This window comes from Somniosus microcephalus, chromosome 8, assembly GCF_052327205.1.
Source record: "Somniosus microcephalus isolate GS21.2 chromosome 8, FLI_Smic_1.0, whole genome shotgun sequence".
Lineage (NCBI taxonomy): Eukaryota > Metazoa > Chordata > Chondrichthyes > Squaliformes > Somniosidae > Somniosus > Somniosus microcephalus.
In genome coordinates, this window is record NC_140994.1 from 55,323,997 (window position 1) to 55,347,126 (window position 23,130).

The 23,130-nt window shown below is 47.6% G+C and overlaps 1 pseudogene; it reads right to left on the reverse strand.

Annotated features, from left to right (window-relative positions):
* Positions 1-833: 833 nt before the first annotated feature.
* Positions 834-23,130, reverse strand: part of LOC147113531 (coiled-coil domain-containing protein 63-like) — a 204,806-nt pseudogene continuing 182,509 nt past the window's right edge.

A 23,130-nucleotide genomic window follows, 5' to 3' on the forward strand; every position in this document is an offset into this window, starting at 1 on the left:
CCACTTTTTCACCTGGATTTAAATTTTAAAAAAAATGGAAACTTGAAAAAGAAAAACCTAATTTCCTTGTACTTGAGAATGTACTAAGAAAGGTATGAAAAAAGTAAACTGAAGATATTTTGATCTAAGGAGTGAAATTACAGGAACATCGCCATTGAAATGCAGGCAAGGCATTTGGAAAATATATGAATTGAACAAGAAAATCAAATGCTATTTTAAAAAGTTTTCGACAACACATAGAATGGGCTTTAGCACAGGGCTGTCGGAATCATTTCTCATATAATCTGTCTTGCAACAATTGCCAGAAAAAGTGATGTAGTCCACACATTTATTTAAGATTTAGCAATCCAAGGTTACAGAGTGAAAAGGAATCTTGTAACAGTTAAAATGTATTAAGTATACAATCTTATGGACAAATTAAGGAGTATGAACATTAAGTTATTTAGAGAGAAAGATGAAATATAAAATTGTTTAGCACAAGCATGTTAGTAAATATGCCTCTTATTTTGCTTCACTAATTTAGTGAATAGAACTTTAGAATAGGTTTTCACAATTAGTCACTTAAGAATATGAAGTAGTTGTATGGAGTGTCTCCCTCCATGCACACACATAATTCATATAATTTCAATTGTAACACTAATGCTATTTGTAATTGTCAAATAAAAAGTGATTAAAATGACCATGTGCCAGCACATTCACCGAATTTACTTTAGGATCCAATATAGCATGATTTCAGCTTGACATTAAGTCAAACTGGAAAATCTGATCATAATTAATATTACTATAAGCGCAATCATTAAATGCAAATTGAAAGATCTTTCATTTCATGGTTTTCAGAAGATCTTTGTCTTACAGCTGCCAAAGTCACCATTATTTTCTTGCAACTGTTTAGCATTCTTCTCTTCTGTCCTCTCACCTTTCAATTGTATCTTAAAGAAAAAAATACAAATAGTGCATTAATCTGTACAGGCATGACATAATAATCACATCCTAAATGTTTTTACAACTAAATCTCACTAACTAAATGTTGCATTGCGGTAAAAGAGCCTCCATCATAATTTCAAAGCTGTGAATTGCAAAGTGACCTGAAACAATCCCGTTCTTTACTGGAGTGATCGGTGGATGTGTCTAAAAATAACCCAGTGTTAAAGGTAAAGTCGAGTGCTGTAGCCTGAGCCAGTGTTGCACAGTAGAATAGTGTCATGCAGATTTGCACCAATAATTTGCCAGATCATCTGGGGAAGGAACTAATGGAGCAAGATGACTTTTGGCAGAAGGTCAAGAAAAAAAGCGGGCGAGCATTTAGGAAATGTAAGGCAAGAGAAAAAGCCTTTCAAGTTCACCCTTCAACTCACTAGCACTCCCACAATTCCACCCATTTGTACTTTGAATAACCCCCTTATTTTGACTATTTTAATTTGCTTGGTAAATTATTCCAAACATTTATTACTCCTGAAGTAAAAATAGTTTGTTCTCATATCTGTTCTAAATGTACTTTTCAGCTTACTTTAAAGTGTGTTTACAGTGTGTTTGCCTTAACTGCACCATGAACATTTTATATACTGTACTCCAATGAGGTCTGTTATAAATAGACTTCTTTGTTATATTCCTTTCTAATGCAAGTATATATTTCTCTGGCATGGTAACTACAACTGGGCAAAAATGTGGCACTTTCCAGTGACCATTTATGGAGCGACATTGGCAAAGATTTCAGCTCAAGAGTATATGTAGTACTGGAGATCCGAAAAGTAAAAAAAAACACTGAAAGAAAGTGAATCGGAAGCAATAACATTTTCAAACGTGACGGTGCAGGGAAGGAACAGTGTGGATGGCCTCCCTGTTATGAATAGCAGATATTCTTTCAATGAAGACTAGATAATACATACCATGGGCAATATAAGATGTGTAACTTGAAGAATCAAAGGGATGGTTATCTTTTTAGAACTTCTAGTAGAAACTATGTGATATTCATTCATAGGATATACAGCACAGAAACAGGCCATTTGTTTCTATTCTACTTCGTTTAGTAGAATAATAAGCCCCCCTCTATAAGCTTTCTTGCTGACTTATCCAGTACAAAACACAGCGGGAGCCCAGGAGAGCGGGAGAGTTCAATGGTACAAAACACAGCGGGAGCCCAGGAGAGAGCGAGAGTTTGGCGGTACAAAACACAGTGGGAGCCCAGGAGAGCGTGAGAGTTCGGCGGTACAAAACACAGCGGGAGCCCAGGAGAGCGCGAGAGTTCAATGGTACAAAACACAGCGGGAGCCCAGGAGAGAGCGAGAGTTCGGCGGTACAAAACACAGCGGGAGCCCAGGAGAGCGCAAGAGTTCGGTGGTACAAAACACAGCAGGAGCCCAGGAGAGCGCGAGAGTTCAGCGGTACAAAAACAGCGGGAGCCCTGCAGAGCGCGAGAGTTCGGCGGCACAAAACACAGTGGGAGCCCAGGAGAGCGTGAGAGTTCGGCGGTACAAAACACAGCGAGAGCCCAGGAGAGCACAAGAGTTCAGCGGTACAAAACACAGTGGGAGCCCAGGAGAGTGCGAAAGTTCAGCGGTACAATAGACAGCGGGAGCCCAGGAGAGTGCGAGAGTTCAGCGGTACAAAACACAGCGAGAGCCCAGGAGAGCGTGAGAGTTCAGCGGTACAAAACACAGCGAGAGCCCAGGAGAGCGCGAGAGGTCAGCGGTACAAAACACAGCGAGAGCCCAGGAGAGCGCGAGAGTTCAGTGGTACAAAACACAGCGAGAGCCCAGGAGAGCGCGAGAGTTCAGCGGTACAAAACACAGCGAGAGCCCAGGAGAGCGCGAGAGTTCAGCGGTACTAAACACAGCGAGAGCCCAGGAGAGCGCGAGTGTTCGGCGGTACTAAACACAGCGAGAGCCCAGGAGAGTGCGAGAGTTAAGTGGTACTAAACACAGCAGGAGCCCAGGAGAGTGCGAGAGTTCAGCAGTAATAAACACAGTGGGAGCCCAGGAGAGCGTGAGAGTTCGGCGGTACTAAACACAGCGGGAGCCCAGGAGAGCATGAGAGTTCGGCGGTATTAAACGCAACGGGAGCCCAGGAGAGCGTGAGAGTTCGGCGGTACTAAACACAGCGGGAGCACAGGAGAGCGCGAGAGTTTGGCGGTACTAAACACAGCGGGAGCCCAGGAGAGAGCGAGAGTTTGGCGGTACAAAACACAGCAGGAGCCCAGGAGAGTGTGAGAGTTCGGCAGTAATAAACACAGCGGGAGCCCAGGAGAGCATGAGAGTTCGGCAGTACTAAACACAGCGGGAGCACAGGAGAGCATGAGAGTTCGGCAGTACTAAACACAGCGGGAGCCCAGGAGAGTGCGAGAGTTAAGTGGTACTAAACACAGTGGGAGCCCAGGAGAGCGTGAGAGTTCGGCGGTACTAAACACAGCGGGAGCCCAGGAGAGTGCGAGAGTTAAGTGGTACTAAACACAGTGGGAGCCCAGGAAAGCATGAGAGTTCGGCGGTACTAAACACAGCGGGAGCCCAGGAGAGTGCGAGAGTTCAGCGGTACTAAACACAGCGGGAGCCCAGGAGAGCGCGAGAGTTCAGTGGTACAAAACACAGCGAGAGCCCAGGAGAGCGCGAGAGTTCAGCGGTACAAAACACAGCGAAAGCCCAGGAGAGCGCGAGAGTTCAGCGGTACTAAACACAGCGAGAGCCCAGGAGAGCGCGAGTGTTCGGCGGTACTAAACACAGCGAGAGCCCAGGAGAGTGCGAGAGTTAAGTGGTACTAAACACAGCAGGAGCCCAGGAGAGTGCGAGAGTTCAGCAGTAATAAACACAGTGGGAGCCCAGGAGAGCGTGAGAGTTCGGCGGTACTAAACACAGCGGGAGCCCAGGAGAGCATGAGAGTTCGGCGGTATTAAACGCAACGGGAGCCCAGGAGAGCGTGAGAGTTCGGCGGTACTAAACACAGCGGGAGCACAGGAGAGCGCGAGAGTTTGGCGGTACTAAACACAGCGGGAGCCCAGGAGAGAGCGAGAGTTTGGCGGTACAAAACACAGCAGGAGCCCAGGAGAGTGTGAGAGTTCGGCAGTAATAAACACAGCGGGAGCCCAGGAGAGCATGAGAGTTCGGCAGTACTAAACACAGCGGGAGCACAGGAGAGCATGAGAGTTCGGCAGTACTAAACACAGCGGGAGCCCAGGAGAGTGCGAGAGTTAAGTGGTACTAAACACAGTGGGAGCCCAGGAGAGCGTGAGAGTTCGGCGGTACTAAACACAGCGGGAGCCCAGGAGAGTGCGAGAGTTAAGTGGTACTAAACACAGTGGGAGCCCAGGAAAGCATGAGAGTTCGGCGGTACTAAACACAGCGGGAGCCCAGGAGAGTGCGAGAGTTCGGCGGTATTAAACACAGCGGGAGCCCAGGAGAGCACGAGAGTACGGCGGTACTAAACTCAGCGAGAGCCCAGGAGAGTGTGAGAGTTCGGCAGTACTTAACACAGCGGGAGCCCAGGAGAGCATGAGAGTTCGGTAGTACAAAACACAGCGAGAACCCAGGAGAGCGCGAGAGTTCGGCGGTACAAAACACAGTGGGGGCCCGGGAGAGCGCGAGAGTTCAGCGGTACTAAACACAGCGAGAGCCCAGGAGAGTGCGAGAGTTCGGCGGTACTAAACACAGCGAGAGCCCAGGAGAGCGCGGTAATTCGACAGTACTAAACACAGCGGGAGCCCAGGAGAGAGTGAGAGTTCGGCAGTACTAAACACAGCGGGAGCCCAGGAGAGCGCGAGAGTTCAGCGGTACTAAACACAGCGGGAGCCCAGGAGAGCGCGAGAGTTCAGCGGTACTAAACACAGCAGAACCCAGGAGAGCACGAGAGTTCAGCGGTACAAAACACAGCAGGGGCCCAGGAGAGCGCGAGAGTACGGTGGTACTAAACACAGCGGGAGCCCAGGAGAGCGTGAGAGTTCAGCGGTACTAAACACAGCGGGAGCACAGGAGAGCGCGAGAGTTCAGCGGTACTAAACACAGCCGAACCCAGGAGAGCACGAGAATTCAGCAGTACAAAACACAGCGGGGGCCCAGGAGAGCGCGAGAGTACGGTGGTACTAAACACAGCGGGAACCCAGGAGAGCGCGAGAGTTCAGCGGTACTAAACACAGCAGAACCCAGGAGAGCACGAGAGTTCAGCGGTACAAAACACAGCGGGGGCCCAGGAGAGCGCGAGAGTACGGTGGTACTAAACACAGCGGGAACCCAGGAGAGCACGAGAGTTCAGCGGTACAAAACATAGCAGGGGCCCAGGAGAGTGTAAAGAAGTAAAAAGTAATTGAAGTGTGATGTCACCAGAAAGCAAGTAAGTGATCGGTTGGTGAGTATTTCTATATTTCTCACTTTTTTCCCAAACTTGTGCTTCTAAATTTAAGTGCCTTGGTGTAGAGTAAAAGATATACGTGTTCCAAATTTTAAAACTAATTAATCAATTAATTGAGATGGGAGACCAGGCAATGTGTTGTTGTTGTTGCATGTGGGAGCTGGAGGACACCATTGAGGTCCAAGGCGACCACATCTGTAGCAAACGTTGGCTGCTCAAGGAATTCCGGCTCAGAGTTGATGAGCTGGAGTCCGAGTTTCAAACACTGTGACACATTAGGGAGGGGAAGCGTTACCTGGATGCTGAGTTCCAGGAGGCAGTCACACCCACTAGAGTATTTACTTCCAATTTGGCTCATGGTCAGGGACAGGAGGGTGTGACTACAAGCGAGGCAGGTATTGGGATCCAGGAGGTAGTGATGGAGGAGCCTCTGCCCTTGGCCTTGTCCAACAGGTATGAGATTCTTGCTCCCTGTGTAGACGAGGGCAGGGACTGCAGGGAGGATGAGCAATCTGACCACAGCACCATGGTACAGGAAGCCATTCAAGTGGGGGGGAGTAAAAAGAAATGTTGTAGTGATCGGGGATAGTATGGTTAGGGGGATAGACACTGTCCTCTGCAGCTGAGAGCATGAGTCCTGAAGGCTGTGTTGCCTGCCTGGTGCCAGGGTTGAGGACATCTTCTCTGGGCTGGAGAGAAACTTGGAGTGGGAGGGGGAGGATCCAGTTGTCATGGTCCACATAAGCACCAATGACATAGGTAGGACAAAGAAAGAGGTTCTGCTGAGAGAGAATGAGCAGCTAGGGGCTAAATTAAAAAGCAGAACCACAAAGGTAATAATCTCTGGATAACTACCTGAGCCACGAGCGAATTTGCATAGGGTAAATAAGATCAGAGAAATGAACGAGTGGCTCAAAGACTGGTGTGGGAGAAATGGGTTTCGATTTGTGGGGCATTGGCACAAGTACTGGGATAAGAGGGAGCTGTTCCGTTTGGACAGGCTTCACTTGAACCATGCTGGGGCTAGAGTCCTGGCGAGTCGAATAAGTAGGGCTGTAGAGAGGGCTTTAAACTAAATAGTAGGGGGGAGGATCCAGGTGAGCGGGAATTTAAAAAGTCAGTGAGAAAGAAAGATTTTAAGAGAAGGGAGCACCATCCGTGACTAACTAAGGAAGTAAAGGATCATATCAAATTGAAAATGAAGGCATACAATGTTGCCAAGATTAGTGGGATACCAGAGAATTGGGAAATTTTTAAAAACCAGCAAAGGATGACTAAAAAAATAATAACGAGAGCGAAGATCAAGTATGAGAGTAAACTGTCAAGAAACATTAAAACGGATAGTAAGAGCTTCTACAGGTATATAAAAAGGAAGAGGGTAGCTAAAGTAAACATTGGTCCCTTAGAGGATGAGACTTGGGAATTAATAATGGGGAACAGGGAAATGGCAGAGACTCTGAAGAAATATTTTGTATCTGTCTTCACGGTAGAAGACACTAACAACATCCCAATAATGGATAATCAAGGGGCCACAGGGGGGGGGAACTAAAGACAATCACTATCGCTAAAGAAATAGTACTTGCTTAAATAATGGGACTAAAAGATGACAAGTCCCCTGGACCAGATGGCCTGCATCCCAGGGTCTTAAAAGAAGTGGCTGCAGAGATAGTGGATGCATTGGTTGCAATATACCAAAATTCCTTGGACTCTGGAGAGGTCCCAGTGGATTGGAAAACTGCAAATGTAACACCCCTATTTAAGAAAGGAGGGGGACAGAAAGCAGGAAACTGTAGACCAGTTAGCCTAACATCTGTCGTTGGGAAAATGCCAGAGCCCTTCATTAAGGAAGCAATAGCAGGGCATTTGGAAAATCAGAATGCAGTCAAGCAGAGTCAGCATGGTTTTAGGAAAGGGAAATCATGTTTAACAAATTTGCTGGAGTTCTTTGAGGAGGTAATGAGCAGGGTGGACAAAGGTGAACCAGTGGATGTGGTGTATTTGAATTTCCAGAAGGCATTCGATAAGGTGCCACGTAAAAGGTTATTGCATAAGATAAGAGCTCACCGAATTGGGGTAATATATTAGCATGGATAGAGAATTGGCTAACTAACAGAAAGCAGAGAGTCGGGATAAATGGGTCATTTTCCGGTTGGCAAAAGTTAACTATTGGGGTGCCACAAGGATTGGTGCTCGGGCCTCAACTATTTACAATCTACATTAATGACTTGGATGAAGGGACCGAGTGTAATGTAGCCAAGTTTGCAGATGATACAAAGATGGGTGGGAAAGCAAGTTGTGCAGAGGGCGCAAAGAACCTGCAAAGGGATATAGGCAGGCTAAGTGAATGGGCAAACATTTGGCAGATGGAGTATAATGTGGGAAAATGCGAGGTTATACACTTTGGCAGGAAAAATAAAAAAGCAAATTGTTATTTAAATGGAGAGAGATTACAAAATGCTACAGTTCAGAGGGACCTGGGGGTCCTTGTGCATAAAACACAAAATTTTAGCATGTAGGTACAGCACGTAATCAAAAAGGCAAATGGAATGTTGGCTTTTATTTCAAAGGGGTTGGAGTATAAAAGCAGGGAAGTCCTGCTACAACTGTACAGGGTATTGGTGAGACCACACCTTGAGTACTGCATACAGGTTTGGTCTCCTTATTTAAGGAAGGACATACTTGCATTGGAGGCAGTTCAGAGGCGATTCACTAGGTTAATTCCAGAGATGAGGGGATTGACTTATGAGGAAAGGTTGAGCAGGCTGGGCCTATACTCATTGGAATTTAGAAGAATGAGAGGTGATCTTATTGAAACATATAAGATACTGAGGGGGCTCGACAAGGTAGATGCAGAGAGGATGTTTCCCCTCGTGGGGAAATCTAGAATGCGGGGGCACAGTTTTAGAATAAATGATCGCCCTTTTAGAACTGAGATGAGGAGGAATTTCTTCTCTCAGAGGGTAATAAATCTATGGAATTCTCTGCCCCAGAGACCTGTGGAGGCTGGGTCATTAAATACATTTAAGGTGGAGATAGACAGATTTTTGCAAGATAAGGGAGTGAAGGGTTATGGGGAGTGGGCGGGGAAGTGGCTTTGAGCCCAAGATCATCCATGACCTTATTGAATGGCGGAGCAGGCTCGAAGGGCCAAGTGGCCTATTCCTGCTCCTATTTTTTATGTTCTTATGTTCTTATTTCAAATCAAAAGAGGCATCTTATTCTCAGGCTCTGCAAAAAAATCTAAATCCAGTCCCTTAAATATTTTATAATTATAATTATAATTATATGTAGTTCCTGGGGCATTTAAAATTATTTAGAATCATAATTGCAAACATCTAATTACAAATTTCCTTTCATATGTAGGCCCTTTGAGGTATGAATTCCAAACAACTGCAGTTGAGGAAGATGCTTTCTGTTGTGTCCGTCAGTAGTAAGACACAAGACTGCAGGAGAACAGTACAACAGGTGTTTACTCAACTTGGCTCACTCTGGAACTGAACTGTACAGATTACTACTCAGTGTTTTATACAGGTGTGGTCACTGCCGGTACTACAGTATACTTGAGCTGTAAAAAGTAGTTCCCCCCTTAAAGGTATATACATTACAATTCCTCCCCTTTTAGATTAACAGTACCATAACACTCATTTAACAATTAAATATCAAACTAATTACAATTAACACTTTTAACACACAACGTTAGCTGAAAATAGTCCATTTATATATTCAGTCTTTGGGGAGGCTTCCTGATCCTTTCTGGATAGCGCCTTTCCCGAGTGTCTCGCTCTTGGTGCGGAGGCGATTCTGGCACCCTGTCGTCGGTTGGGTCATCAGCTTCCGATGCTACTGTTTCTGGGGTAGATGTGACCTGTACGTCGGGTTCCTCACCAGGTACATATGGGCGAGGCATGGGGTTGACTTGTTCCTGTGACTCTAGGATCTGGTCAGCATGGCGTCTCATGATGTTCTCCCCAACGTCCACTGGGTACATTAGTGGGCCCTGCCGTGTGCATATCTTTCCTGGCTGCCATTTTTCTGTTCGGTAGTCGTGGGCCAAGACTGGTTGCCCTACATTGAAGCTCCTTGTTGGCTTCTCATGGATGTGCTGGAATTGCTTACTCTCAACATCTCTTCGTACGTTTGGTCTGAGCAAATCCAGGCGAGATCTTAACCTTCGGTTAAAGAACATCATGGCCGGGGCCTGGTTGGTGACTGCATGTGTCGCATTCCGGTAGGCGAACAGGAAATTGTCCACATTATGCTGCAGCGGAATGTTGTCATTGTACATAGCCTTTATTGCCTTCTTAAAGGTTTGTACGAACCTCTCAGCCAATCCATTTGTGGCTGGATGATACGGGGCGGGTGTGTAATGCCTTACCCCATTCTTCTTCATAAACCTCCGGAACTCTTCGGACACAAACTGTGGTCCGTTATTGGAGCAAATCTGTTCTGGCAAGCCATTCCTGGCAAAAATGGTCCGTAGGACTGCAATAGTTTTCTCCATAGTGGTGGAGGACATTTTGATGACCTCAGGCCATTTTGAGTGCGCATCCACGGCTATTAAAAACATTGAGTCCATGAATGGACCAGCAAAATCAATATGCACCCGTTGCCATGGAGATGAGGGCCACTCCCATGGGTGTAGAGGGGCATGTGGTGGTGCATTTTGGACTTTCTGGCATCCTGAGCAGCTCTTGGTCAAGTCCTCGATTTGTTTATCGATTCCCGGCCACCACACATAAGCCCTGGCAAGGCTTTTCATTTTTACCCCTCCCAGATGACCCTCATGAAGCTCATTGAGCACTCTATCCCTTAACTTGGGTGGAATTACCACTTGGGATCCACACATCAAGGTCCCCCGGCACACTGACAGCTGTTTTCTTCTTGTTGAGAATGCTGGCAACAGTGAATCGCCATGTGCTGGCCATCCCTTCACCATCAAATCATATACCCAAGACAGTGTTGGGTCATTTCGGGTCTCCTTTTCTATACGGGCGTTAGTTACCGGTAGGTATTCAACTATAGTCGAATGAAATATTTCGACAGGATCCACTGCTGGTGCTTCCTCCGCAGTAGGCAGTGGCAGGCGTGATAGCCCATCAGCATTTCCATGCTGTTTCGTGCCCTTATATTCAATCTCATAGTGGTGTGCCCCTAGAAAGAGTGACCATCTTTGTAGTCGCTGCGCAGTCATCACAGGAATGCCCTTCTTCGGATTAAAAATGGAGACAAGAGGCTGGTGGTCAGTCAGCAAGGTGACTTTCTGCCCGTGCAGATAGTGATTGAACTTTTTCACTCCCCACACTAGGCTGAGGGCCTCCCTGTCAATCTGGACGTAGTTACGCTCGGCTGAGGTTAGTGATCGTGACGCAAAGGCTATTGGCCTCTCTGAGCCGTCTGAGAATTTGTGCGACAGCACCGCTCCAATGCCGTAGGGTGACGCATCACACGCCAACCGAATTGGTAGTGCTGGGTTCAAATGGGCCAATACCTCTTTCGATGTGATTAGTGTTTTGCTCTTCTGGAAAGCTCGTTTACATTCGTCACTTCACTTCCATGGCACTCCAGTTTGCAGTAGGGTGTTCAGTGGGTGTAGTATTGTAGACAAATTTAGCAAGAACTTATGGTAGTAGTTTACCAGCCCGAGGAACGACCTCAGTTGTGACATGTTTTCCGGTGCTGGAGCCTTGACTACTGCCTCAATCTTTTCTGGGGACTTATGTAACCCCTCTTTATCGATAACGTGGCCACAATACGAGATCTGTTTTTTAAAAAACTCGCATTTGGGGCAGTAAGCTCGGAGCCCATATTCCTTCAATCTAGTGAACACCTGCTCCAGGTTGGTGAGGTGATCACTGTCATTTTCGCCCATGACCAGGATGTCGTCCAAATAACACTGGGTCCCTGGGATCCCTTGCAGGACTTGTTCCATTGCCCTTTGCCAAATAGCCGGAGCTGATGCTACCCCGAATACCAGCCGGTTGTATTGGTAAAGACCTTTATGGGTGTTGATTGTGAGGTATTTTTTTGATGCTTCTTCTACCTCCATTTGCAGATACGCCTGGGCCAGATCAATCTTAGTGAAGTGTTTCCCTCCAGATAGCGAGGCGAAAATATCTTCAATCCGCGGAAGTGGATATTGCACGGAGTGAAGGATTGGGTTCACTGTTACCTTAAAGTCCCCACAGATGCGAACCTTCCTTGGTTCCCCAGGCGTGCTGCTCAACGGCTTTTTCATCACAGGGACGATGGGTGTAGCCCACTCGCTCCAGTCTACCTTGGACAGTACTCCTGAATGTTCCAAACTCTCCAGCTCTGCTTCGACGGCTGGGCGGATCGCATAAGGTACCGGTCTGGCCTTAAAAAATTTTGGGCTTGCGTTTTCTTCGATTTTAATTGTTGCTGTCATGCCTTTTAGTGTTCCGAGTCCTTGCTGGAACACTTCTTTCACGTCAGTTAGGATCTTTGACAGTCGCCCAGGTGTGACGTCATCATCCTTTTTGGCAGCCACAGTCAGTGCTTGTATGGAATGCCAATCCAGCTGTATTTTCCGGATCCATTCACGTCCCAGTAATGGTGGTCCTCCATCTTCCAATACATACAGGTCTAGTTTTGGTGTTTCCTTACCGTTATATATAACGGTCACCCTTATTTTTCCTTTGGGGTAGACTTTTTGCCCTGTGTACGTCTTCAAAATAATTTTTGTGTCTCTCAAGTGTATGTGTGAGAGTAGCCGCTCGTAGTCCCGTCGGTTTATGACTGTTAGGGCTGATCCTGTGTCCAATTCCATTTTTACCTGGACTCCTGCTATCTTGAGAGTGACCCAAATGGTTCGGTGATCCTCCATTTTGATCACATTATGTAGTTTCAGACAACTCAGCTCCCTGCTTTCGGAGTCGGTATCACTCTTTTGTTCATCTGAACTATTCTCCGTCACCTTATGTACCTTCTTGTACTTTTCTTTTGGAGATTTCTTATTGCTGGTTTTCTTTCCCGACCTGCAGACTCGTGCTATGTGTCCTACTTTTCCACACTGTCTGCACACTTTGTCTTTGAACCAGCAATCATTGTGGTCATGTGTTGTTCTGCCGCAGCGATAGCACTTCTCTGTTCTGTATGACATTTTGTTTGTGCCATATTCTTGCGGTCTCTGTTGTATCTCTGCAGCGCCCCATGCTGCTGCTTCATATGATACTGCAATGCTGAAAGTCTTGTCCAGCGTAAGGTCCTTTTCAGATAAAAGCCGTTTCTGGGTTCCTTCACTTTGAAGCCCATACACAAACTTGTCCCTTAAGGTATCTGCCAGTCCCGTTCCAAACTGGCAGTGTTTCGATAGTTTGCGCAGTTCTGTTAAATATTCAGCATTGCTTTCATCCTTATGCTGGTTCTGTTTGTGAAACTTAAATCTTTCTGCTATCAGCAGCGGTGTGGGGTTTAAATGTTCCTGTAGTATCGTCACTATGTCTCCAAAACTCTTTTCCACTGGCTTTGCTGGGGTTACTAGATTTCGTAATAAGCCATACGTCTTTGCACCCATTAAATTTAACAATACCGGCGCTTTCTTATCATCTGACACCTCATTTGCCTTGCAGTATACCTCTATTCCTTCGACATATGTAGTCCAATCTTCGACTTCATTGTCAAATGCGGTGATACTGCCATTCTTCGGCATTTTGGGTGTAGTTTAAAATGGCTTAAAATGGCATCTCCCGCACTTTCCTTCCTCCCCTGTTGCTGCCAACGCCGCTCTCAGCGGTCCTCGTGGCAATGGCGGCACCCTGTAGGTTTCACGCGCTTCTCCTGCGCTGCTGCTCAGCCCCTGAACACCGGCTGCACCCTGTGCGCTCTGCCCTCTCTCTCTGTCTCCCGTCGACGCTGCTCAGCCCTTTGCTGTGCCGCTCGGTCGGGCTCTAGCCTGCCGCTGTCCGGGAAGGGTCTGCGCACTACCTGTTGCCAGCCCGTTTCGCTGGACCACCGCGACTGGAAAGCCAAGCCTGGCTCTCAACAGCCTCCCCCGCAATTCTCGAGTCTCTGCTGGATGACTGGGCGGTTGCCCGTGGTCGACGCCCGTGTCTCTGGCCTTGACCTCCAATCTACTGGTCTCCAGGAACGAATCCCTGGGAGGTGATGCAGAGTTGCAAGTAGGATCGATTTTGCCTCGTCGCCAATGTTGTGTCCGTCAGTAGTAAGACACAAGACTGCAGGAGAACGGTACAACAGGTGTTTACTCAACGTGGCTCACTCTGGAACTGAACTGTACAGATTACTACTCAGTGCTATATACAGGTGTGGTCACTGCCGGTACTACAGTATACATGAGCTGTAAAAAGTAGTTCCCCCCTTAAAGGTATATACATTACACTTTCCCCTTCTGTGCCACCACCACGTGCCCCTTCTCACCCATGACCCATAACTAGCCTGGTGCTACCTACTCAAGCTCACTAGATTCACTTTCTGGGGAATGTATAGTTGTGCTGGTGCTTGTGTTAATTGATATGAATGATGATGAAGATTCTGACTCTCAGTCATTTCCTCAACATTTTTTTTATTCGTTCCTGGGATGTGGGCATCGCTGGCAAGACCAGCATTTATTGCCCATCCCTAATTGCCCTTGAGAAGGTGGAGGTGAGCTGCCTTCTTGAACTGATGCAGTCCGTGAGGTGAAGGTACTCCCACAGTGCTGTTAGGGAGGGAGTTCCAGTATTTTGACAAAGCGACAATGAAGGAACGGCGATATACTTCCAAGTCAGGATGGTGTGTGACTTGGAGGGGAACTTGAAGGTGATGGTGTTCCCATGCGCCTGCTGCCCTTGTCCTTCTAGGTGTTAGAGGTCGCAGATTGGTAGGTGCTGTCGAAGAAGCCTTGGTGAGTTGCTGCATTGCATCCTATAGATGGTACACACTGCAGCCACAGTGCGCTGGTGGTGGAGGGGTTGAATGTTTAAGGTGGTAGATGGGGTGCCAATCAAACGGGCTGCCTTGATGGTGTTGAGCTTTTTGCGTGTTGGAGCTGCGCTCATCCAGACAAGTGGAGAGTATTCCATCGCACTCCTGACTTGTGCCTTGTAGATGGTGGAAAGGCTTTGGTGAGTCAGGAGGTGAGACGCTCACCGCAGAATACCCAGCCGCTGACCTGCTCTTGTAGCCATGGTATTTATGTGGCTGGTCCAGTTAAGTTTCTGGTCAATGGTGACCCCCAGGATGTTGATGGTGGGGAATTCAGCGATGGTTATGCCGTTGAATTTCAAGGGGCGATAGTTGGACTTTCGCTTGTTGGAGATAGTCATTTCCTGGTACTTGTGTGACGTGAATGTTACTTGCCACTTTTCAGCCAAGCCTGAATGTCGTCCAGGTCTTGCTGTATGCGGGCATGGACTGCTTTATTATCTGAGGAGTTGCGAATAGAACTGAACACTGTGCAGTGATCAGTGAACATCCCCACTTCTGACTTTATGATGAAGGGAAGGTCATTGATGAAGCAGCTGAAGATGGTTGGGCCTAGGACACTGCCCTGAGGAACTCCTGCAGAGATTTTCTGGGGCTGAGATGATTGAACTCCAACAAACACAACCATCTTCCTATGTGCTAAGTATGACTCCAGCCAGTGGAGAGTTTTCCCCCGATTCCCATTGACTTCAATTTTACTAGGGCTCCTTGATACCACACTCAGTCAAATGCTGCTTTGATGTCACAGGCATTCACTCTCACCTTTGAATTCAGCTCTTTTGTCCAGGTTTGGACCAAAGCTGTAATGAGATCTGGAGTTGAGTGGTCCTGGCTGAACCCGAGCAGGTTATTGATGAGTAAGTGCCGCTGCGCTCACTCGGAGGTCGAACTCCAAACCATCGTCAACACCTTCACTGAAGCATACGAGAGCATGGGCCTCACAGCGCCAGGGACCCGTGTTCGAATCTGGCCTCGGGCGACTGTCTGTGTGGAGTTTGCACATTCTCCCCGTGTTTGCGTGGGTTTTCTCCGGGTGCTCCGGTTTCCTCCCACAGTCCAAAGATGTGCGGGTTAGGTTGATTGGCTATGATAAATTGACCCTTAGTGTTAGGGGGATTAAATACGTGGGGTTACAGAGATAGGGTGGGATATGTGTTGGTGTAGGGGTTACGGGGATCGGATGGGATATGTGTCGGTGCAGGCTCGATGGGCTGAAATGGCCTCTATCTGCACTGTGGGGTTTCTGTGACTCTGTGATCCGTAAGACAAAGGTCCTGTACCAACCGGCCCCCGCCACATAGTGCTGCCCCCCGATTATCAAAATCCACGATAAGGCCTTGGACAACGTGGACCACTTTCTATACCTCGGGAGCCTACTGTCAACAAGGGCAGACGTCGACGATGAAGTCCAACACCGCCTTCAGTGTGCCAGTGCAGCCTTCAGTCGCCTGAGGAAGAGAGTGTTTGAAGATCAGGACCTCAAACCCGGCACTAAGCTCATGGTCTACAGGGCAGCAGTGATACCCACCCTGCTGTATGCCTCAGAGACATGGACCATTTACAGCAGGCACCTCAAAGCACTGGAGAGGTACCACCAACGCTGCCTCCGCAAGGTCCTGCAAATCCATTGGCAGGATAGGCGCACCAACGTCAGTGTTCATGCTCAGGCCAACATCCCCAGCATCGACGCTCTGACCACGCTCAATCAGCTCCGATGGATGGGTCACATTGTCAGCATGCCCGATACAAGACTCCCAAAACAAGCGCTCTACTCGGAGCTCCGGCACGGCAAGAGAGCCCCAGGTGGGCAGAGGAAATGCTTCAAGGACACCCTCAAAGCCTCCTTGAAAAAGTGTAACATCCCCACTGACACCTGGGAATCCCTGGCCCAAGACCGCACAAAGTGGAGGAGAAGCATCCGGGAAGGCGCCAAACACCTCGAGTCTCTTCGCCGGGAGCAAGCGGAAGCCAAGCGCAGGCAGCACAAGGAGGGCACGTCAAGCCAAGCACCCCACCCGCCCCTTCAACCACCATCTGCCCCACCTGTGACAAAGACTGTAGGTCCTGCATTGGACTAATCAGTCACCTGCAAACTCATTTTTAATGTGGAAGCAAGTCATCCTCAGTTCCGAGGGACTGCCTAAGATGAAGAAGAAGAACTGTCGATGACACCTTCCATCACTTTGCTGGTGATTGAAGTAGACAGATGCGGTAATTGGACAGATTGGATTTGTCCTGCTATTTGTGGACAGGACATACCAGGGCAGTTTTCCACATTGTCAGATAGATGCCAGTGTTGTAAGCTGTACTGGAACAGGTTGGCTAGAGGTGTGGCTCGTTCTGGAGCACAAGTCTTCAGCACTACAGCCAGGCTGTTGTCGGAGCCTATAGCCTTTGTTGTATCCAATGCACTCAGCTGTTTCTTGATATCACGTGGAGTGAATCGTATTGGCTGAAGACTGGCTTCGGTGATGGTTGGGACCTTGGGAGGAAGCCAAGATAGATCATCCACTTGGCACTTCTGGCTGAAGCTGGTTGCAAATGCTTCAGCCTTGTCTTTTGCACTTGTGTGCTGGGCTCTGCTATCATTGAGGGTGGGGATATTCAAGGAGCCTCCTCTTCCCGTTAGTTGTTTAATGGTCCACCACCATTCACGACTGGATGTTGCAGGACTGCAGAGCTTTGATCTGATCTGTTGATTGTGGGATCTCTTAGCCCTGTCTATAGCTTGCTGATTCCACTGTTTAGCATGCATCTAGTCCTGTGTTGCAGCTTCCTCAGGTTGGCACCTAATTTTTAGCTACACCTGGTGCTGCTCCTGGCATACTCTTCTACACTCCTCATTGAACCAGGGTTGGTCCCCTGGTTTGATGGTAATGGTAGAGTGAGGTATATGCCGGGTCATGAGGTTACAGATTGTGGTGGAATACAATTCTGCTGCTGCTGATGCAGTGCCTCATAGATGCCCAGTTTTTAGCTGCTCGATCTGAACTGAATCTATCCCATTTAGCACAGTGGTAATGCCACACAACATGTGTGTCCTCAGTGTAAAGACAGGACTTCGTCTCCACAAGGACTGTGCAGTGGTCACTTCTACCAATACTGTCATGGACAGATGCATCTGCGGCAGGTAGATTGGTGAAGACAAGGTCGAGTAGGCTTTTCCCTCGTGTTGATTCTATCACCACCTGCTGCTGGCACAGTTTGGCAGCTATGTCCTTCAGGAATTGGCCAGCTCTGTCAGTAGTGATGCTACCGAGCCACTCTTGGTGATGGACATTGAAGACCCCACCCAGAGTACATTCTGTGCCCTTGCTACCCTCAGTGCTTCTTCCAAGTGGTGTTCAGCATGGAGGAGTACTGATTCATCAGCTGAGGGAGGGCGGTAGGTGGTAATCAGCAGGAGGTTTCCTTGCACCTGCTTCACCTGAAGCCATGAGACTTCATGGGCTCCGGAGTCAATGTTGAGGTGCCAGGAAGATTACTTAAAGTAATCTTGCGGGCAGCTAGACTTGCTTGCATAAAAACACTTGCTGGCCAGGCACAGTTTCTATCAGTAAGTCACACAAGGTCAACTGTAAGGAATAGCTGTTAGATTCAAAGATGGGTTTTAATTTTTAGAACAGAGACTGACAACATGCAGCTGGGAACAGAAAGCAGAAATGCCAGCAAGGTCGAATATCAAGCATCAAAAGACAAATAGAAGTGATAAGAAAATCGTAAAAAACAAAACAACACAGGGTGGTGGGATAATAGACAAAAATGGAGCTGAAAAGTCATAAAATGTCCTTAAAGAAACATAACAAAACATTCCTCAGAAAGATAAGAGGGAGGCCTTGTCAGCCATGCAGAAAGGGACGTCGAGGGTTGCCTTCCCACTTCACAATTGGACAATAGGATGGGGGATCAAATGATTGACACCAGGTGATTACCAGCCCACTGAAATAACTATAAATATAGACGACCGAGAGAGGAAATCAGGCAGTTAGGGGCGAAGATCGGACCTGGGTGTGAGCAGTGAGGCCAGCAGCGAGGCTTAAAACTGGCAGCGAGGCCCGACCAGAGCATCGGACCTGGGTGTGAGCAGTGAGGCGAGCAGCGAGGCTTAAAACCGGCAGCGAGGCCCGACCAGAGCATCAGACCTGGGTGTGAGCAGTGAGGCGAGCAGCAAGGCTTAAAACCGGCAGCGAGGCCCGACCAGAGCATCAGACCTGGGTGTGAGCAGTGAGGTGAGCAGCGAGGCTTAAAACCGGCAGCGAGGCCCGACCAGAGCATCGGACCTGGGTGTGAGCAGTGAGGCGAGCAGCGAGGCTTAAAACCAGCAGCAAGGCCCGACCAGAGCATCAGACCTGGGTGTGAGCAGTGAGGCTTACCAATTCAACAGCGGGGGAGAGAGGTAAAAAGTAATCAAAGTGTGACGTCACCAGGAAGCAGGTAAGTGATTGGTTGGTGAGTATGTCTCTCTTTTTTAAAACTTTAACTCTGTGATTTATAGTTTCTAAGGTCTCTCTGGTGTAGCGGGGACTGTTGGTAAACCATTTAACTATAGTGTAATTAGTGGGATTGATTGATTTAATTTAAATTCAATTAATTAAAGGGTAAGTCATGGCAGGACAGCCCGGCAACGTGATATGCTCCTCCTGCGGAATGTGGGAACTCAGGGACACATCCTGTGTCCCTGACAACTACATGTGCAGGAAGTGCATTCAGCTGCAGCTACTGACAGACCGCATTGCGGCACTGGAGCTGCGATTGGATGCATACTGGAGCGTTCACGATGCTCAGGACATCGTGAATAGCATGTTTACGGAGTTGGACACACCGCAGGTAGAGATTGGACAGGAAGAAAGGGAACGGGTGACCAACAGGCAGAATACTAGGCGCAGGCAGGTAGTGCAGGGGTCCCCTGTGGCCATCCCCCTCTCCAACAGATACACCACTTTGAGTACTGTTGGGGGGGATGGCTTATCAGAGGAAGGCAGCAGCAGCCAACTTCCTAGCACCAGGGGTGGCTCTGCTGCACAGAATGGGAGGAAAAAGAAGGGTAGAGCTATAGTAATAGGGGATTCAATTGTAAAGGGAATAGATAGGCATTTCTGTGGCCGCAAACGAGACTCCAGGATGGTATGTTGCCTCCCTGGTGCAAGGGTCAAGGATGTCTCCGAGCGGCTACAGAACATCTTGGAAGGGAAGGGTGAACAGCCAGTTGTCGTGGTGCATATAGGCACCAACGATATCGGTAAAAAGTGGGATGAGGTCCTAAAAGCGGAATATAGGGAGTTAGGAGATAAATTAAAAAACAGGACCTCAAAGGTAGTAATCTCAGGATTGCTACCAGTGCCACGTGTTAGTCAGAGTAGAAGTAGAAGGATACTTCAGATGAATACATGGCTAGAGGAATGGTGCCAGGGGGAGGGATTCAAGTTCCTGGGACATTGGAACCGGTTCTGGGGGAGGTGGGACCAGTTCAAACCGGACAGTTTGCACCTGGGCAGGGCTGGAACCGATGTCCTAGGGGGAGTGTTTGCTAGTGTTGTGGGGGAGGGTTTAAACTAAAATGGCAGGGGGTTGGGAACCTGAGCAGGGAGACAGAGGAAAGGGAAACAAGGAAAAAAGCAAAAGATAGGAAGGAGAAAAACAAAAGTGGCAGTCAGAGAAATCAACGGTTTAAATCAAACATGGCCACAGTAAATAATAATTCTAATAGGCCTAAGAGCATTAAAAAAACAAGCCTGAAGGCTTTGTGTCTTAATGCGAGGAGCATTTGTAAGAAGGTGAATGAATTGGCTGCGCAAATAGAGGTAAACGAATATGATTTGGTTGGGATTACGGAAACGTGGCTCAAGGATGGCCAAGACTGGGAACTCAACATTCAGGGGTATTCGATATTCAGGAAAGATAGGCAAAAAGGAAAGGGAGGTGGGGTAGCATTACTGGTTAAAGAAGGGATTAACACAATTGTAATGAAGGATATTAGCTCTGATGATGTGGAATCTATATGGGTAGAATTGAGGAATACTGAGGAGAGAAAAACGTTAGTGGGAGTGGTATATAGACCTCCAAACAGTAAGGCGCAGGTTGGGGATGGCATTAAAAGGGAAATTAAAGAAGCGTGCAATAAGGGCACAGCAGTCATCATGGGTGACTTTAATCTACATATAGATTGGGCCAACCAAATTAGTAATAATACTGTGGAGGAGGAATTCCTGGAGTGTTTACGGGATGGTTTCCTGGACCAATATGTCGAGGAACCAACCAGAGATCAGGCCATCTTAGACTGGGTATTATGTAACAAGAAAGGATTAATTAGCAATCTTGTTGTACGAGGCCCCTTGGGTCGGAGCGATCATAATATGATCGAATTCTTCATTAAGGTGGAGAATGAACTAGTTGACTCAGAGACTAGGGTCCTCAATTTAAATAAAGGAAACGACGATGGTCTGAGGTGTGAGTTGGGGTAGGATTGATTGGGGAATGTCACTCAAAGGGTTGACGGTGGATAGGCAATGGCAAACATTCAAAGACCGAATGGATGAGCTACAGAATTTGTTCATCCCAGTTTGGCATAAAATTAAAACAAAAAAGGTGACTCAACCATGGCTAACAAGGGAAATTAGGGACAGCATAAGGTCCAAGGAGAGGGCATATAAATTGTCCAGAAAAAGCAATAATCCTGAGGATTGGGAGCAGTTTAGGATTCAACAAAGGAGGACAAAGGGATCAATTAAGAAACGGAAAATAGAATATGAGAGTAAGCTTCCAGGGAACATAAAAACTGACTGTAAAAGCTTCTATAGATATGTTAAGAGAAAAAGATTGGTGAAGTCAAGCATAGGTCCCTCACAGTCAGAATCAGGGGAATTTTGATGGGGAGCAAAGAAATGGCAGACCAACTAAATATATATTTTGGTTCTGTCTTCACAAAGGAGGACACAAATAACCTCCCAGAGATGCCGGGGAACATAGGGTCTGATGAAAGGGTGGAGCTGAAAGAAATCAGTATTTGCAGGGAAATGGTGTTAGCAAAATTGATGGGATTGAAGGCCGATAAATCCCCAGGGCCTGATAATCTACATCCCAGGGTACTTAAAGAAGTGGCCCTAGAAATAGTAGATGCATTGCTGGTCATCTTCCAGAACTCGATAGACTCTGGAACAGTACCCATGGATTGGAGGGTAGCTAATGTTACCCCACTATTCAAAAAAGGTGTTAGAGAAAAAGCGGGGAATTATAGACCGGTAAGCCTGACATCGGTAGTGGGGAAAATGCTAGAGTCCATTATAAAAGATGTAATAGCAGAGCACTTGGAAAGCAGTGACAGGATCGGACAAAGTCAACATGGATTTACAAAAGGTAAATCATGCTTGACTAATCTACTGGAATTTTTTGAGGATGTAACTGGTAAAATAGATAAGGGAGAACCAGTGGATGTGGTATATTTGGACTTTCAGAAGGCTTTCGATAAGGTCCCACATAAGAGATTAGCGTGCAAAATTAAGGCACATGGGATTGGGGGCAAGGTATTGACTTGGATAGAGAACTGGTTGGCGGACAGAAAGCAAAGAGTTGGAATAAACGGGTCGTTTTCCGAGTGGCAGGCAGTGACTAGTGGGGTACCGCAAGGATCGGTCCTAGGACCCCAGCTGTTCACAATATATATTAATGATCTGGACGAGGGAATTGGATGTAATATCTCCAAATTTGCAGATGACACAAAGCTGGGTGGGAGGGTATGCTGTGAGGAGGATGGCGTGAATCTCCAGTACGATTTGGACAGGTTGGGTGATTGGGCAGAAACATGGCAAATGCACTATAATGTGGATAAATGTGAGGTTATCCACTTTGGTGGCAAAAACAGGAAGGCAGATTATTATTTGAATGGCAATAGATTGGGAGAAGGGGAAGTGCAAAGAGACCTGGGTGTTCTTGTGCACCAGTCGCTGAAGGTAAGCATGCAGGTGCAGCAGGCGGTTAAGAAGGCAAATGGTATGTTGGCCTTCGTAGCAAGAGGGTTCGAGTACAGGAACAAGGATGTCTTGCTGCAGTTGTACAGGGCCTTGGTGAGACCACACCTTAAGTATTGTGTGCAGTTTTGGTCGCCTTACCTGAGGAAGGACGTCCTTGCCATGGAAGGAGTGCAGTGAAGATTCACCAGGCTGATACCTGGGATGGCAGGAATGACGTATGAGGAGAGATTGTGTCGATTGGTCTTATACGCAATGGAGTTTAGAAGATTGAGAGGGGATCTCATCGAAACCTATAAAATTCTGTCAGGCCTGGACAGATTAGATGCAGGAAGGATGTTTCTGATGGCCGGGGAGTCCAGAACCAGGGGTCATAGTTTAAGGATAGGGGTAAGCCATTTAGGACTGAAATGAGGAGGAATTTCTTCACCCAGAGAGTGGTGAACCTGTGGAATTCTCTGCCACAGAGGGCGGTGGACGCCAGTTCATTAAATATATTCAAGAAAGAGTTGGATATATTTCTGAAGGCTAAAGGGATCAAGGGATATGGGGAGAAGGCATGGACAGGGTACTGAATTTGGATGATCAGCCATGAGCTCATTGCATGGCGGAGCAGGCTCAAAGGGCTGAATGGCCTACTCCTGCTCCTACCTTCTATGTTTCTATGTTTCTATGCAGGCTTCCCCGAGGTGGCTACGGCCTAACACCTTGGTCAAGTTTAGCCTCTGAGGTGGCTGACCGCCTAACACCTCCAACAGCTTGAGAGATGACCCAATGGAAGTGACTGCTGCAGCAGACTGCAGGAATCTACCCAATCCGAGACCACCATACTGCCTCCCCGTCCGTCCAGTCGTGGCATTCCGATTCGGGAGTCCTAGATCGCTCGCTACTG